At 40.1% G+C, this 14636-nt stretch overlaps 2 pseudogenes across 1 annotated transcript in view; one reads left to right on the top strand and one right to left on the bottom strand.

Annotated features, from left to right (window-relative positions):
* LOC147020594 (uncharacterized) overlaps nucleotides 1-3286 on the bottom strand; it is a 38817-nt pseudogene extending 35531 nt beyond the window's left edge. Inside the window, exons 1-2 of the transcript XR_015061392.1 lie at nucleotides 3261-3286; nucleotides 1671-2745 (exon numbers count right to left, since the gene is read on the bottom strand). The product of XR_015061392.1 is annotated as an uncharacterized LOC147020594 (transcript). The remainder of the gene's footprint in view (nucleotides 1-1670; nucleotides 2746-3260) is intronic.
* Nucleotides 3287-3958: 672 nt separating this feature from the next.
* LOC147020593 (uncharacterized) lies at nucleotides 3959-5311 on the top strand (annotated as a pseudogene).
* Nucleotides 5312-14636: the final 9325 nt, after the last annotated feature.

The following is a 14636-nucleotide window of genomic DNA, read 5'->3' as shown; positions in this document are numbered from 1 at the left end:
TACGCGATCGTTGCCACACATCGACAGACGTTACTTTTAAGTTACTCATAGGCTGAAAGACGTCGGTATAATGGATCGTCCTTGCGTCAGCGTCCACGGCCACGGCCAGGACACTTATTTGCAGCATTCTTCGAACTTTTCTTCGGCATGACGAGGATGTTCACACTTCGATGTCTAGCTTGGCTATGATTCCAATTGTCCAACGGCAGCGTCTATTTAAAATAGTCGAGTTTGAGCGTTTTAACACGTTCAGAAGAAACGCTTCAAATTTCCAAACCCCAGTGTCAAAAAACAAAGACGAGTGACATAAATTTAAATCGTTCATTGCAAACAATGAAAATAGTTGAGTGGTACCGTTTAAAAGTGGTTGAGTGTAAAAAAAAATCCAATTGTTGAGCGCAAGCGTCTACTTTCAATAGTGGAGATGCAGCCATTTAAATCGTTGAGTTTATCATTTAAATCGTTAAATTGTTAAACGCAAGGACGATCCATCATAACCCACACCCTCCCCCTCACACTCACCTACTACTGCCAACATGAACAAACTACTACTAATACTAATACTAATACTAACTAATACTAATACTGATACTGATACTGTTACTGTTACTGCTGACATGGACATCGACTCAAAAAGGACTCGAAAACACTGTTGGGTTCCCCTTTTATGAGCAGCATTTTTATATACCAATTCCCAAAACCGCTGGGAACACGTCTTTATATAGCAGTTGTAAGCTAGAAACACCTTAATTTTTTTTTTTTTGTCGACCGGAAGACGTCATTGGAATACGTCTACATACGTCGATGTGTGTTGGGACTACGTAAAGAATTGGTTCAAAGCACGTCAAACATAAGTTAGAAATAAGTTTCGCGTAAAAAAGACATTACCGCGATGTGTTTCGACTTATGAGTAGCTTATAAGTAGCCTTTGTGGACGTGTGTAAGCGTCCACATATCGTGTGTACAACTTATCCCCATCGCATGCGGAACGTGTGTCATACGCCGAGTACGTCGTAAAATTTTGAACATGTTTAAAATTTCTTGACGTACTCTACTTACTACGACGTATGATAGCGTACTTTAGCGTTCTACTCACGTATACCAAACTTACTCATACCGTATTTGACGTGCCCCAACGTTTTAGACACATTTTTCTTAGGTCGGCATATGCTGGCAAGATCGCCAAGGTGTGACCGCGATGTTGACACTTCCATTTCTATGGCAGTTATGATTCGAATCGTTGTGCGTGAGCCTTTTAATAGGCTACGTCACGACATCGTCGGCGATGCGTGCAACACGCTATGCCTAAGTTAGACTATCGTTGGGCATCGGTTGTGTAGGCCGACAACAGGTTCAGCATTCGTTGGTACAAGTTATCTATAACACAACGAAACGTTCTGTATCCGTTACCAATGCGTTATACATAAGACCAAGTCGCTATGAATACGTCCAAATCTTTAAAAAAAAAACATCAAAAGTTCAACGTAAGCCAGCGTTTTACATACATTTTAATACGTTGCCATCACTGGCTAAAACGTCAAGGTGTGACCGGGCCTTTAGAGAGAAAATAATTTACATTTTCATGATAGAAAGCACTAAAACTATATACAATTTGGAGGACTAGCGATATTGTCCCAAAGATGTTGAAAGCAAAGATGGTTAAAACTCACCTGAGCTACTGAAAGCACCAGACGTTGGCTCTTTTCAGACTTTTCCACATCTGCTTCACCCAGGATAAGAGTCGACAGGAACTTCATCAGGTTTGTTGGGAGGTATTCTTCTGATGCCCTGGCATCCAGCTCATCAGCTGTAGGAGGCCAAGGAAGTGGTGTTGACTCGTTGAACATCCCCTGAACAACACTGCGCAAGTGCAAGGCAACATCCTCAAACTTGTCTTTGGAATCAAGCCTATATGCATAAGTAACTGCTTCCGCAACAGAGATGCTTGTGCTGTACACCAGGTTGTAGGTTATGCATCCCCTGTCCCCAGGAAACACTTTTGTGAAAGCAATGCACTCATTGATTTCGTGTCTTTGAAGTCGGGTCTTCAGCTTATCACTTCTGAAATCTGGATTTGGAAATCCACCGCATTCAAGTTCTTGGACGTATAGGTGGCGGAGTGTTCCAAGTTGCACGACCTCCTTCTGCCCAATTACCCTCTCACGTATAAAATCCAGAACTACATTAAATGAGCTTTGATGAACTTCAAGCTTTTCATCTTGCTTGTTTTCAATACTTCTGTTGGCTTGATCACGTAAATAATTCACATGTCTCAGTTTGAATGAACTATGACAGGATTTAAGTAAACGAGCCTCTCTTGCAAACAAATCTTCGCCTGCCACCTTGCGATGTAAACGATTGTCCCATATTTCTAGGGCTTGGGATCCAAGCTGCTTCCTTTCCCTTGAAAGATGCAAACTGGACACAACATTCAGTCCTTCCAGAAACTTTTGTCTCAAGCATTTCACAGAAAATACATTCTGGTGAAAAAATGTTCTTGGAAGAGGTTGATGGTTTACGAGGGGATCGAATTATTGAGGGTTCATCGTCTGGTACGACACATTTCAAACGATCCTGATGTTTGGTAAAAGCTTGATAGCATCCCCGGTGATAGCCTGTCATTTCTAGGTCCACACCATCAAGATTGTCTGGAATTAACCTACACACAGCTTCCATACGAGCGGGTGAATCATGAGACTGAAGGAGCCGTTTCTCACGAAGATTATGTAACATCTCAAGCTTTTCCTGGGGAGGACCCCTTATATTGTGTAGTGGTATAAATTCACCATGCTGTACGCCACTCACATGTAAAATACATACAGGAGGAGGCATCTGCAGTTCCTCTAAATTGCAACCATGATCAGTTCGGCGTTTCTTTGCCTTTGACATGATGAAGCCACCACCACCAGTTAACTACAACTAAGCGTGCACTACCACCACTGGAGCACCAATCCATAATAGGTGTTACCTGAAAAAAAAAAGACAATTATCCACCAACAATAAACTGCAGCTACAAGCAGGTATGCATGCCAGCAGATAGTCAATACAACCACTAAAACATAAATCAAAATCACAGTTGTCTGCACGTCCTGTAACAAAAAAAGACAACACTGTCAGTTGACGAAATTTAACACCACCACAAAAGTGTTAAGGTAGTTACAATGGCCTCACCTGTAACAGAAAAAGAATATTAATAACCATAGCCATAAACTATAAATAAACAGTGAAATTAATCATTCGTATGCGAAGGACACACTCACACAGGAAACTCAATACAGAACCGCATTTTCTCAATATTTTCTGTATTTTTGTGGAAAGGGTTAATGATGTTGTACTGAACTTAAATAATTTGTTTTAGTTTTAAAAACTGCCTATCCATATACACTTTCCTTCAAGCAAAGTAGAATCCAAAAGATCCATCCACTTAGGTGCAGGGTGGATGACAAAGAGGATGGGCATGAAATTTGACTTGGTGGCCCTTTAACGTGACCTTTTGGTCTTGGTGACTTGGTGGCCCTTTCCAATGATACCTAATTTGTACCTGTAACTAATTTCTTTCTATGCGAAAAGGTCCTTTATATTACCCCTACCACCGACTTTTGCGTCCCAAGAAATCCAAGATGGCGGACAAAAAAACGGATAAACGACCCACATGGGATATTTTTTGGAATGGGAACAAAGGAAATTCTGTTCCCACACACCTCAGGATTGTAAAAATGCAGGTTAAAAAAATGTATCTTGGAGGTACATGGGACCCCTATCTTTCTACTAGACTAAAACTGATATTATAAATCCACCCAAATCTGCTATTTTAAATCCACCCAAATTTGATATTATAAATCTACCCAAATCTGTTATTTTAAATCTACCCAAATCTGATATTATAAATCTACCCAAATCTGATATTTTAAATCTCCCAAATCTGATACTTTTAATCTACCCAAATCTGATATTATAAATCTACCCAAATCTGCTATTTCAAATCTACCCAAATCTGTTATTTCAAATCTACCCAAATCTGATATTTTAAATCTACCCAAATCTGTTATTATAAATCTACCAAAATCTGCTATTTTAAATCTACCCAAATCTGTTATTTTAAATCTACCCAAATCTACTATTTTAAATCTACCCAAATCTGCTATTTTAAATCTACCCAAATCTGATATTTTAAATCTACCCAAATCTGTTATTACAAATCTACCCAAATCTGCTATTTTAAATCTACCCAAATCTGTTATTTTAAATCTACCCAAATCTGCTATTTTAAATCTACCCAAATCTGTTATTGTAAATCCACCCAAATCTACTATTTTAAATCTCCCCAAATCTACTATTTAAAATCTACCCAAATTTGCTATTTTAAATTTACCCAAATCTACTATTTTAAATCTACCGAAATCTCCTGTTTTAAATCTACCCAAATCTACTATTTTAAATCTACCCAAAACTACTATTTTAAATCTACCCAAATCTGCTATTTTAAATCTACCCAAATCTACTATTTTAAATCTATCCAAATCTGTTATTTTAAATCTACCCAAAACTACTATTTTAAATCTACCCAAATCTACTATTTGAAATCTACCCAAATCTCCTGTTTTAAATCTACCCAAATCTACTATTTTAAATCTACCCAAATCTGCTATTTTAAATCTACCCAAATCTACTATTTGAAATCTACCCAAATCTCCTGTTTTAAATCTACCCAAATCTACTATTTTAAATCTACCCAAATCTGCTATTTTAAATCTACCCAAATCTACTATTTTAAATCTATCCAAATCTGTTATTTTAAATCTACCCAAAACTACTATTTTAAATCTACCCAAAACTACTATTTTAAATCTACCCAAATCTACTATTTTAAATCTACCCAAATCTACTATTTAAAATCTACCCAAATTTGCTATTTTAAATTTACCCAAATCTATTATTTTAAATCTACCCAAATCTATTTTAAATCTACCCAAAACTACTATTTTAAATCTACCCAAATCTGCTATTTTAAATCTACCCAAATCTACTATTTTAAATCTATCCAAAACTTACTCTCCCTCATGCACAGATTTATCCCCTCTCGTGTTCAGTTGTCTTACCCTTCCTCCTGCCCTTGGTTTACTGAAGCTTGTGGCGAGGCAGTTATCCTGAAACAACTTGCCTTTGCCTCATGGAAAGCAAACCCAACTGAGGGCAATCTCAGTTCCTTCCACAAAGCTCGGAACAAGTGTGTATCTACCCTCAGGAGAGCCAGAAAACAACATCTTTCTCATCTCAAGTCTGAACTCTCAAACCTCTCTCCCTCCTCAAAATCCTGGTGGCGTTTAATCAAATCTGTTTCTGGTGTATGTTCCCCCTCCATCCCCTCGCTTACCTCAAATGGCCACACTGCTGATTCCACACGTGATAAAGCTGAATGTCTAAACTCGGTGTTTGCACTGTCCTAAACCCATCACTATCTCTACCCACTTTACCCAGTCGCACCCAACTGTCCCTGGACTCTGTATCCTTTTCTCCTGACAAGGTGGAGAGCTTGCTTTCAAACCTCGAGTCAGATTCTGCAACCGGTCCAGACGGCATCAGCCCACGTGTCCTCAAAGCCTGCTCTTCTGCTCTTGCTCACCCTCTCTCTGTTCTATTCACCCTCTCATTTGCCCAAGGTCATCTGCCATCTGCTTGGAAATCTGCTAACATCACTGCCCTGCATAAAAAAGGTGCAAAAACAGATCCCTGTAACTACAGACCAATCAGCCTTCTCCCAATCATCAGCAAGGTGATGGAATCCATCATCGCCTCAGATATGAAATCCTTCCTCTTCTCCAATGGCTTGATTTCCAATCATCAATTTGGTTTCAGACCAGGTCACTCTACCCTGGATATGCTGCTTCTGCTCTCCCATCAATGGATGGAGGTCCTCAATGCCAGACAGGAAATCCCAGCCGTATCCCTGGACATATCACGTGCTTTTGACACAGTCTGGCACCCTGCTCTACTCACCAAACTCTCTTCCCATGGTATTCAAGGCCATCTCCACTCATGGCTCGCAGACTTCCTCTCCTGTCGCAGTCAACGTGTGGCCCTAAATGGAGTTCTTTCATCCCCTCTTCCTGTGCAGGCTGGAGTTCCTCAAGGTAGCGTTCTGGGCCCTGTTCTTTTTCTGGTTTTCATCAATGATCTCTCGGACTCTCTGGAAAATCCTCTATTTCTCTTTGCCGACGACTCCACCCTCTGCCGTACCATCTGTCATCCCTCAGACCGGCAAGCAGCAGCTTCTTCGCTCACTGCAGATCTGGATAAAATCACAAACTGGTCCAACACGTGGAACATGTCTTTCAATCCAGACAAATCTCACACTCTCACTATGTCTCTTCGAAAGGACCATTTACAAAACGCCCCCATCCACTTTCTCAACAATCCTCTGGAAGAAGTCTTTTCTTTCAAGCTTCTAGGTCTCACTATCTGCCATGACCTTTCCTGGGAAAGTCACATTTCCAACCTCGCCTCAAAAGCCAGTCGCCGACTGGGAATCCTCCGTCGTGCTAAGTCCTTCCTCGGCCCTCTTGAGCTCCTGACCACTTACAAAGCTTTTGTCCGTAGCCTGATGGAGTACTGCTCTCCCCTCTGGGCTGGTGCTCCTGCCTCCCACCTTTCTCGGCTTCACGCTGTCGAAACCAGGGCATTTAAGATCATCGGCATCTCCCGCAATGAAGCTGAGTCTTTGGGCCTCTCACTCAATCACTGCAGGTTGGTCGGTGGTCTTTCTGTCTTCTACCGACTCCTCTCCAGCCTTGCCCCCTGCTCTCTCTGCGATTTGTCCCCACCACATTTCCACAGGGCGCTCAAGGTCCGCCAACAACCCCCTTCTGGTAAAACTACCAAAATCACGAATCACTGCTCATCTTCACTCTTTCATTCCTCTTTTTTCCCGCCTTTGGAATAAACTTCCTCACTCTATTCTTTCCCATTCTTCCCTCCAGGCTTTCAAAACAGCTGTTCACCACCACCTCTTATCTTCCCACATCCAAATCCTCGATCTTTTCTACCCCCGATAATCCACCCAAGCCCACTTCCTTCATTTCTCCTGCTTTCCTTCCTGAAAGTCCCTGAAATGTCCATCTTCTCTTCGCCATGTTCCCCGTCCCATCCCCATCCCTCTCCCTTCCACAGTTCACCTAATGTGTCTGTTCCCCACTGTTTTGTCCCTTCCACTCCCGCCCCTCTTGTCTCATGCCTCCTTGCTGTGAGTTGTGTGTTAGCTCTCATACGAGCCTCGACCAAGGTATACAAAAAAAAAAAAATCTGTTATTTTAAATCTACCCAAATTGATACTTTAAATCAACCCAAATCTGATATTTTAAATCTACCTAAATCTGCAAGTAACATTATAAATCCGACCATAGATTCCACTAATGCTTGCGATGGTTTATTGTGTAACTGAGACCACAAGAGCAGACCAGCCCCATCTCCCAATATGCCTTGGGTTAGTCCTATCTGCTCTCACAAACTGTGACTAATTGCCTAGAAATTGTAACGTGACTGCCACAGAAACATCTACATTATTGAAATGATGGATGCACTCATGAAGTGCTTGGGGGGGGGGGGGGTAGGGGGCGAAGGGTGGTGGGGAGAAAGCATCGATTTACTATGTATGCCACACGGAGGGAAGAAACTGCTGGGTTAGTTTAAAAAAGGAAGAGCAGGGGCGAATTATTTGAGAGAGAAACAATTATGGTGGAAGCGTCTGGAAGGAATGTGGAAGGAGATTTATTGGGGATAGGAGTAAGAAGAGAGAAGGGATGTGGTCAGCATGGAATACATGTGTGGGTGGAATAAGTGTGCCATTTTGTATGTGCAATTAATACATGCCTCCTAAGGGATCATGGATGTCAAGGGTGGAGTTAGGGATGAGCTCCTAACAACCATAAAATACGGCTCATATCGGCTCTCACGATCAAATTCAAACTCCTATCCACCACTTTCAAATGGCAGAGGTGTTACTCAACAAAGTGGAAGGTCTGAAAGTGTGTGTCTGGTGCAATAACCAGATTTCTCATTCTGTGTGACCTATCAGAATGGACTCACTGTAACCTCTGCGAATCGTTCGAGGTGACTAAAAGAGGTGATCACTGGGGAAGCTGTAGTGGTGATGACTGCCAACGTGGAGGCCTACTAAATGTGGCAACAGCCTTGCAGTCAAGCAAGTGGCAGATGAACCAAAATTCGGGCCAATCACATTTTAGACAGTCAAATCTATACTTCATGGAAGTCAGGCAATGGTCTGATACAGCTTGCTGAGGTACTTCTTAGGGCCTGCCTCTTCTAATAGCTCCTTAGGAAAATCGTGGAATCAAAAACAAAACAGGATAAAGAACTTTGCAAACGACAGAGTGCTTGCATTGAAGCAGGCACCAGTCTAGGCTGGTGGATGGGGTGTGCATCCAGCAAGCACACATACAGCACAGTCATCAAGCTACGACTGGAAAACTGCCACATGGAATGTAAGAAGTCTATTCAAAGCAGAAAAACCTGTGAATGTAGCACAATTAATGCAAAGGATTGAGATTGACATCTTAGGGTTTTCGGAAACATTTTGGAGTTGAGTGAGAGATTTTATATTCAAACTTCCAAATGATAAATAATTCATAGTTATTTATTCAGGAGGAGAATAACAGAAAAAAAATTATCACACTGATGTTATAAGGTAAAGCAAAATATCGAGTGATACGTTATCAAACAAAGTCAGAAAGAACGGGAGAGTTCAAGAACATCTTACCCCACAATATCTTGAGAAAAAGGACATGGGAAGGGTCTTTTAAATCGTTCTTCCTTTGCACTAAACAAACATTGCCTGGTGCTGCCATAGTTGTCTAAATGCTGAATCTCACAGTTACTCTGCCCTCAGGGCATGAGACGGCGTGCATATTTTTTCTTAGTACTGCCAAACACAATGGGTTTTGAAAGTGCTAAGAAGGTGATTCGTGTTCTACAGTGTTCAAGGATATAATTACATTGAAATAAAAAAAGACGTTAAAGGCTCTAGAAAATAACAAAACAAAACCATTATTTTGGAAGTCTACTGCTGTTGACACACCATCTTTACACATTAAATAGTTCTTCGGCGCCTGTTGTTTGTGTCCTGTATGACATTCCTAAAAACAATAAGTTTACTGTTTGAAATGATTTTCAATTTTGTTTGACTACACAGTAAAATGGCCTTACTCCTCTCTGCACATGTGTGATTGGGACGAGATTCCGTACAATTTGATAAATTCAGAGCCAAGGTATTGCTAAAATTTAGGTTTGTGTTTCGATTGTTATTCAAAATATAGCACTCAATTGAAATTAAGTAATTCCTCGATCATAGACCAATGTCTGTAGACAGACAGATAGACAGAAAAAGTGAAGTTGCTTAAAGAGCAGGTTGTGGGTCACCAAACATGTTCTGAAAATTTATCAATATGATTATATGTGCATTAAATAGTTCGATGCAAACTATTGTGGTTGCCTAACTATTGGGAGAATAAATGAAATTTAACTCCAGAGTTATTTTTCGAGGCCGTTGAAAAAACAGCCGTGTGCCCATATATGGATGGTGACGTCACGTTCTCCAAAACAAAGCGGACGCTCACTCGCTCATTGAAGAAGTGTCCAGTTGAGCGGGCTGTTCTTTTACTTATTTTAAGCTTGCAACTGTCTATATTATCCTTTTTTATTGGGTGGTCACGAGAGTACCCTGATTTTCACTTTTTCCGTCTGTGGATGTATGTTTGTTTGTTTGTATGTCTGTTTGTAATGGACAGCTCTGGAGGCCAGAGGAGTCAACCGATTTCGATGAAACTTGACAGGTAGGTTCATACCAGGATCTAGTTCTATGATTTTGAGCACAGTTGCTATGGGCACCACCGTTGCCTAGCAACGGGACTTTGAAATTTTTGAAAAATCCTAAAAAAATCAATTTTTTCGAAAATCAAAAATCGGCTTCCAGGCTTTTATGCGCACTATAATCAACCTCTGTCAAAAATTTTCAGCCCGATCCGTCAAAAACTGTATGACCAGTATGCAATTATGTAGCGACCACCCATGTCGCCTACAGGCTTGTTTTGAATTATTGTAGAACAAAGTTATTTGTATATTTGTACATCATGCTTCGTACATGTGTCATCATGTTTTGCGAAAATGGCTGTACTGGAAAACGGGTAATCGCTCACACCGATTCCCGAAGGAATCAAACATTCGCCGGCAGTGGATAAGATTTGTACAAACAAAATGGGCGAATTTTCCCCCAAAGAAAACGGGTAAACAGGATCCTTTGAATAGACTTGTCATTTGTGGTGACCATTTCACTGCCGAGGCAATACGAAGTCAACGCAATGAGTGAGCTCTGTTTCAAAACAAACGTGACGCTGTGCCCACCATTCAGCCTTCTCCTCCTCAGCTGGCTCCTGCTTCATCTTCTCACACTGTGTCACCTCTCAAGGATTGGGGTATTGTGTTTATCTATAAATGAGCATAAGAAATCGAGAAATTATTAGAATACACTATCCGGAAGTCCATACGTTGTGACCTGTAATGGGGAACGCGGCTGAGAATCTCTTCCCCATCGGCCACGCCTATGCAGCAACGTGTCCTGTCATTGGTTGGTAAATAAATGGCCATAACTTGGGAACCACTTGTCCAATTAATATCAAACCTTGAAAAGGCACATCCACAGGTCTCCAGCAATATACCTGGCAAGTTTCAATTAGATCGGACAAGTGTTTGTCGAGAAACAGTGGTCACAGGCACACACACACACACACACACACACATACACACACTGCTGGAATTATAGATAGACATGCCACAACAGTCTATTGAAAGTTTGGGTTTGTCCTAACTGTTCACTTTCGCTGGGGTCAAGCTCAGCTGTCAGAAAGACTTCAACGCCAAGGCTCCAGTGTATAATATATTTGCGTCCATTATTGATTCATTCTATTTCTGACTCTTGAGTGACTAGAGGGTTTGTGGTGGTCGTATGGCAGCTTAGCTGCCGGGGTAGCTATCATTTCTTGAAGTGCGACTGTGTCGCTGATGCAGTGCCCCTCTACCAGTACACACACTGGAACTGGTACTCATTTTGCCGACCTCAGAAGGATGACAGGCTGAGTCAATCCCCTGGTGTATTAATTCAGCGGACGACGGGGCTTGAACTCAGGACCCTAAGATCCCAAGCCACCACCCTAACCACTGAGCCAACACCAGGCTACTAGAGGGTTAAAAAAATTATTATATCAAGTCACAGACGAATCAAACTTTACATTATTTTCTGCATTGAACAAGAAAATGAAAATCTACAAACCAATCTGTCTGGTGAAGTCTGTCAGTGTGAACTGCCGGACAGTCAGTCCTGCCACTTGCACACGAAATAGGCCATTTTCTGGCACTTGCAAGTGGCTCAAATTTATATGGTTCAGGGCCAGAAACTCCATAGTATAAATTCCCATCATCCTCCGACTCGTCCTCGGCAATATCGGAATTAACACACTCAATTTCATCGCCGCTGAAATCACTCTCTGATTCACATCTCGCCATTGGGTCATTCTGTGCCAACTCACCTAAGGGTCCCCAGGTCACCTCCTCAGATTTTGCTGGAAAAATTCTTAAATGTAGATCTATATGGCTCTACCCACCATGCAAAAGATTAGCTTTCAATTCCTCATAGTTTAAAAAATATCTAGCTCTCGAGACCTTTGAAATTTAGCCCTAAAAATGCCAAATGTGAAAAAGGCATTTTTTTCAAACTTCAGTGGCTTATAATTTTATAATGGACTCCTCAAGAAAGCTAATATTGCAAATATTTACTAATTAGCATCCAAGTTTTTCAATTATGGCATCAGATAGCTTCTGGAATGCATATTTCTCACTCTATAGGAAGCTAAAAATGGCTTTTTGACCAAAACGAGCTAAAATAAGGTGAAACTATAGGAGCCCTCCTGAAAATATGGAACAACTTCGAATTTTTTCCTCATAACACAGTGATTATAGGATCATTATCTATCCATAGATACATTTTTGCTGGGATAATACAGTTAGGTGATGAATTATAAAAGTTTTAACACAAGCCCTTGCCTCTGGGGGCTCTAAAATGGACCAATTTTGTCCCCTGGTTTGACCATGTGGTTAGGGGGTTAGGATCTTCATTTTTTTTTCTAAAGATTGCCTCATATAAGATGTGTCTACTGACCGAATAATTTTATCTAACGCCCATGGCTTCATATTAAAATACATTTTTATTTACATGCACGTTTTTTAATTATAATTATTCGCTTTTTTCATATTCAGAAGTTTATAAATCTTAAATGGAACTATCCAGGAAAGAGTGACTGCAGAATTTTATAAACTGGTGTACAAAATTTCATATTGTGGCATCAGAATGTCTCGAGAAAGCACATACTCCTAGTTTTAGGAAGCCAAATATGGCAATTTGGCCCACTTGGTACAAAACAAGGTGAACTTGAAGCAGTGCGCATGAGGCTAAATTATGCTTCTTATTAGACATTAGTGATAAGGATGTTATTTATTCATAAATACATGCTAATGATTACTTTCGTAAGTGATTGCAAATTATAAATTAGAACAAATTTGATGAGTTGACTAGCAGCTTTTTTATTTACAGATATACAGGGACAATGAATATTAGTAATTTTTATACCTTAGAAAACTCTTTAATGACCTTTCATCTTTTATGACATTCATTATCATGATTATCTAGCACTCAGAGGCACAGAATTCTACATCTTAGAAAACAGGTATTGAACATGCTTAAAGTCATGCTGTGACAGTTTGTACTGACGTCCACCAGATGTTATGTCAGGGGCCTCAACCACACAAAGAATGTCGAGTAATGGCGCCCAGCATTGATCTTTCTTTTTTTCTGGAGGCCATGAGAATATTCACCATTTTTGGTCAAAGTGGCATTTTCAACTTCCTACAGATAGAAACATATGCATTTATCAGGCATTCTGATAACAGATCCATAAATTTCATATGCCAGTTTATAAATATTTGCAGTATCACTTTGCAAGAGTGTTCAGATTCAGATTTATAATATAAGCTCATGAATATGAAAAAAGTGAATAATTACAAAAAACGTGCATGTAAATAAAAATTTATTTTAATATGAAGCCATGGGCGTTAGATAAAATTATTCGGTCAGTAGACACATCTTATATGAGGCAATCTTTAGAAAAAAAATGAAGATCCTAAACCCCTAGCCACATGGTCCAACCAGGGGACAAAATTGGTCCATTTTAGAGCCCTCGGAGGCAAGGGCTTATGGTAAAACTTTTATAATTCATCACCGAACTGTATTATCCCGACAAAAATGTATCCATGGATAGATAATGACCTTATAATCACTGTGTTATGAAGAAAAAATTCTGAGTTGTTCCATATTTTCAGGAGGGCTACTATAGTTTCACCATATTTAGCTCGTTTTAGTCCAAAAGCAATTTTTAACTTCCTAAAGAGTGAGAAATATGCATCCCAGAGGCTATCTGATGCCATAATTGAAAATGTTGGATGCTATTTAGTAAATATTTGCGATATTAACTTTCTAGAGGAGTCCATTATAAAATTATAAGCCCCTGAAGTTGAAAAACAATGCGTTTTTCACATTTGGCATTTTTAGGGCCAAATTTCAAAGGTCTCTAGAGATAGATTTTTTTAAACTATGAGGAATTGAAAGCTAATCTTTTGCATGGTGGGTAGAGCCATATAGATCTACGTTTAAGAATTTTTCCAGCAAAATCTGAGGAGGTGACCTGGGGAGGTTTTTGAAATTTAGGTGAGTTGGCACGGAATGACCCCATTGTTCACACGCTGTTTCCGAATATTCACGAAGTTTTCGGAGAACGTGACGTCATAGCATCTTCGGTAACTTCCGGTCTATTTTTCGATCACTGACAAAAGTTTTGACTTAAAAGTCAATTTTAGCATATTTTGAGTTTCAAATGTAAGAAAATAAATACCCCACATTTATTCATGTGCTTACAACCTTCGAATCACGCGAAGTCATCAGCGACCCAAAACCTGCTCTTTAAGCACACTTTTCACTTCACATACGAGGGGTAACTCGAGTTCGTTGAACACCTTACCCCAGACATTCTTGAGAAACAAGGACATTGAAGGGGCTTTTCAACTCTTGCCTTGTGTTTACAAGCACGATCTATGTTTCCTACAGGCCGCAATTTTGGCTGAATCTCGATATTTCTCAACGTTGAGATAGCAAGCAGCAAATTTGATTGGTTGAGATGGTGTAATTTTGTCCAATTAGTGAAAAACTGGAGGTTTTTCGAAGTGCTAACAATGCGATTTGTGTTCTGCAGTGTTCAAGTATATCATTCAATTTAAATTAAAAAGAGACTTTAAAAGAGAACCCAAATGCTCAGACCACCTCAACACTATTCTATCCTTTGATACCCTACAAAATAGATATCCATACTGTCTACGGGTTACATCACGTATGATTTAATTCAAACGGCGAATAATTTTTGATGTCCCACAAATATGCCAAGTCGATACGTCCTTGGGGGTTCTTGTAATAAAAACCGAGATGGTTTCATGGCTGAATACACAAAAATACACCAATGGCTGAA

The sequence above is a fragment of the Eptatretus burgeri genome, chromosome 9 (assembly GCF_056783735.1).
Source record: "Eptatretus burgeri isolate ZD-2024b chromosome 9, Ebu_testis_v1, whole genome shotgun sequence".
NCBI classification, from domain to species: Eukaryota; Metazoa; Chordata; class Myxini; order Myxiniformes; family Myxinidae; genus Eptatretus; species Eptatretus burgeri.
This window is presented reverse-complemented; position numbering and strand designations above follow the sequence as displayed.